The sequence below is a fragment of the Neopelma chrysocephalum genome, unplaced genomic scaffold, assembly GCF_003984885.1.
Source record: "Neopelma chrysocephalum unplaced genomic scaffold, ASM398488v2 Primary Assembly neopelma1_42b, whole genome shotgun sequence".
NCBI lineage: Eukaryota > Metazoa > Chordata > Aves > Passeriformes > Pipridae > Neopelma > Neopelma chrysocephalum.
In genome coordinates this window covers 5,060,270-5,064,312 of record NW_020897701.1, presented here as the reverse complement: position 1 = coordinate 5,064,312, position 4,043 = coordinate 5,060,270, and the positions used below count along the sequence as shown (strand labels likewise).

The 4,043-nt window shown below is 38.7% G+C and overlaps 1 long non-coding RNA gene across 1 annotated transcript; it reads left to right on the top strand.

Moving 5' to 3' along the window:
- The first annotated feature begins 361 nt into the window (after positions 1–361).
- LOC113964660 lies at positions 362–3,567 on the top strand. Its single transcript, XR_003533251.1, has 3 exons — positions 362–448; positions 585–653; positions 3,477–3,567. It is a non-coding gene; the product is annotated as an uncharacterized LOC113964660 (long non-coding RNA).
- Positions 3,568–4,043: the final 476 nt, after the last annotated feature.

The following is a 4,043-nucleotide window of genomic DNA, read 5'->3' as shown; positions in this document are numbered from 1 at the left end:
ATAGAAAAAAGTAACTAATGATACTGGGATTTGTGCCTGAACTGGGATCGCTTCCCAGCTCCCAGGTCACCTGCTTGCCTTGGCCAAACCTGTCACCATTGCTGAATGAGACCTGCACGTATCTCTTCTGCTGGCACCTGGTATCTGAGTGATGGAAACCTAGGTGCACAGGAAAAAAAAGGAGCTGTGACAGCCTCCACCAGGTCCCTGCATGAATCATCAGGGCAACATGATACCCAGACCATGCAAGCAGCACGTGTGCCAGAGAGCATGAGCAAAGATATAGAGTTCAGCAGCAGCTCGCTGGATCTGAGCGGGGTTCTCCAAACCGCCAACTCCTTTCGGCTCCTTGAAGCATATCTGAGGAAGCTGATAGGGATGGAATGACAGGATCACAGCCTGTGGGGGACTGTTTGGCAAGGGAATTGTACAGGCTGTCTTCCAGCAGGTGGTTTTCTATGAGCTTGGTGAATCAGAAGGAAAATAATTTGTAAACCCCTGTTATCGAGAAGGTGTCTATTTCTTTTCTAGATCCTGTTGCTGGTTCCTGGGTTACATCTCTAATTTTTGCATCTGGTACACAGCTCAAGCATGAAAAACATTGTTCCAAGTCAGCAGATGGATGAACCACTATAAAGGTAGTGGCATCTCAGGTGAGTTTCCCATTGGCTTTACACTACACACTGTTTCCTCCCTTGTTTTCTCTTTAATTTTTCCCAATAAGTATTCCTGGAATTGACAACTATCATGTTGAAATCCACAAATGCAAGTTGCAAACCCAGGGAACTTACTTTTCTTTTGGAGCTGTAAAATAAGGTATTATTAAAAGCCCAAGCTGTACTGTTGCCAGACAGTACCATTAAAAAGAGGTGTGAAATAATTTGTATGCAGTTAAAAACCTGTGCAGTGTTTCTCCCAAAGCTCATATCAAGGCTTTTGGGGGCGTGTTGGGAGGATTTGACAATGATGACTATATGTTTGAGAAAATGCACAGCAACAGCCTTGAATATGTTAGGGAATTTGTGCGTATTTTTTTCTTTTTTGGGGAGTTATCTACAGCAAATTGTTTTGCATTATATTGTCCCTAAACTATCAATTGGGAAGAAATTTGATAAAATGTGCACAAGAGGAATAGAAACTAGAACTATTGTTTTGATGTGACAGGTATGAAGATGAAGAGATAGAGAACTGATTTAATTTCTATACAGAAATGTGTAACTGAAGAAAAAAGGGAATTGGGGGAGTTTGGTTTAGAAAGAAGTTCTTTTCTTCTTCAGGAAAATTTGAAGGTTCGTGCTGGGCTCTGTGTGGTGGCCAAAGGCTTCTTTGGGAAAGCAGGATGTCACTGAGCTGCAACCTGTATAATTTGTCCACGGACAACCAGGAGTTAACTGTAACTCTGATTAAACTAACTTTTTCAATTGCCAAGGGGTTCAGTGTCCCTGGATTTCAGAGTATCTTGCAGACAGATCAGGAATTGGGCTCTAAACTCCATTGGAGTCATGTCATGTAGTTTTTATTTGTAGGAGAATTGTGTGCTGGAGTTTGGTTTTGGGCATTTGTACTCAGTGTTAACATCTTCTTTCCTTTAATTTTATTGTTCAAACCCTTTAGATATGGGGTTTTACATGGATTAAATTAGGATATAACAGTCATTGTTTAGTCTTCCATTCAAAACTACAATAAGTACATTTAAAGAAAAGAAGATGTAGCATTTAAGTAAAGGACAGTAAGGAGTGTATACCCAGAGGGGCTGTCACTTTAGATAAGTGCGACCGCAAGTTCTGTAGCATGCTAACATAGAGAGCTGGTTTCTTCATGTGTTAGTTTTGTTCACTACTTGATATGATCAGGAATCCAGGAACTGTTTAACCCAACTCAGAAGAATAAAAGCTATATTGAAGTAGAATGCTGATAGGTTTTCAGGATCTTATATCCCATAGTATATAGGGGAAAGATTACTCCAGTCTGTATTCAGCACGTAACAGTAAACACTAATCTTGTTATTTACCATGTTCTAAAAACATATCTTTTCAGTAATGACATATATACCTGGATGACTGGGTTAATCTTTACACCTTGATTTATGAACCTGTTAACAAGCCTTTCTATTCTCTCTGAAGGAGGGTGCTATAAACACTGTAATTTAATCATAAAGCTTTTGACCTTAGCACTATCAATAGGCGGCCTTGTTGCTGGTTTAGCTTGTATAGGAGTATGTTTGAAAGTTGGTATTCCAAAAATATGTTTGCTATGAATTAACATTTGAGTGAATTTTGGCAGCTACTTTTATGTCTGGTTTTGTCTGTTCTCTGGTAAAAAACTTTATCTAGAAAATATCTGAGAGGAGTTACATTCAGACTCCAAATGCAAAAGTATTCAGTGATACAGAAATGTATATAAGCTACACAGTTATTTTTGCTCTCTCAGCCAAGGGCTGGAACCAGTCCCAGTCATGGCCAATAATAGCTGAGCAAAGCTCAGTCTGGAACATTAAGTATTTCTTTACAAACTGACTTGGTAGATAATTATATATGTGCTTATTGAAATAATTGGTTAATTAAACAGTTGCAGATATTTGCAGGATAGTGTTTGCAACTAGAGTTCTACAGAACAAAATAATTCATTTGACAATGGTAGAAAGCAAAATGCATTTGAGGAAATTACAATTGGTTTTAGATATTCTGCAGATGGAAAGAGACTCTTACATCATGGGATGTGTTATTTATTGAGAATCAGTTGTTCCAGCTCCAGTTGCAGATGAAAGACAAAATTTAAACAGATCAAAAATTACAGAGCAGTAAATGTGAGATTTAAAATTCAAGTAGGAAATAGAAAAGAGCTATTTCCCCATGGTTGAATTGAGATAGTGACTTGGGATGAGATCCTTTTGACACAGTTTTGCTTCAAGGAAGAAATGGTCTGGAGGGGAAGAAAGAGCCTTATAGAGTGCATAGGGAGAAGGAGAAGACAACAGGCTAAAGTTAACTTCACTGTTTTACACTTCAGCAAATCCTCTGGATGTCAAGGAAATGCGTTGTGAAAGCTTTGGTCATACCATCTTCTGCCTAATTTTTCTTTTGTCTCCCATTTCAAGGAATTTAAAGTGGAAACTTGGGAAATGTTTTGTTAGCTAACACTACTGACCAAGACTTGTGGGGGTTTTTTGATTAAAAAGTTGGTGAGCTTTAAAAGTACACTTTGAAGTGGGTTTTACTGGTCTGTTTGATTTCCATGTGGGTTCGAAGACTGACCATCAGGAAGAGGCAGTGACTACAACAGCAAAGCAGCAAACAGTGCTTCTTCTTTTGTCTCAGAGGGGTAGGATGTTCACATTTGGAGCACAAGGCCTGAAAAGAGTGCCCTGTGTTCATCTCTTTCAGGTTATCACTGTACCTGTGCTCTTGCAATCTCATAGCATTTATCCTTAAGAAGGTCTGATAAAGCAGCATAGTAACATTATTCTAATTTTTCAGGTTGTAGAATCAGGAAGAGAAGGTAACTTTTGTCCACTGTGACAGAAGCATATTTGAAGCAGAAAGATGAGTCTCAGTATCTCACAGTTTACTCACATGGAACACAAATTCCAGAAAATAAGTCATTTGAGGACTCAGATTAATATACTGATTACTGTTTTCCAAAATAAAGGACTGTTATTTATTTTTATTGCTTTTCAGGTGTAATGGTTCACAGCAAATAGTAGGGACTGCTCCTCCTCCAACCCTGTGATGCTTTTCCATGAAACTGTGCCACCTCTTCTACACCCATGTCTTTCCTTTCTCCCACACCTTGATGCCCCTCTGACATTTTTACCTGCACTGAAAATGTTGGTTAAATGTATTGTTATACTAATTACTCCATTTACAAAAATACAGTTGTAAGCTTTTCCTTGAGTACCTTGCCTTACATGCTTTTCACTTAAATCCTCACAAAATTACAAGTCTTCTTTCTCCTCAGTCATATGTTTCAGCAGCTTTTTACTCTCACTCTTCAGTGGTTTCTGGATCTTTTCTTTCCAGTTCTTCCCTTTGCTCACTGGGGAT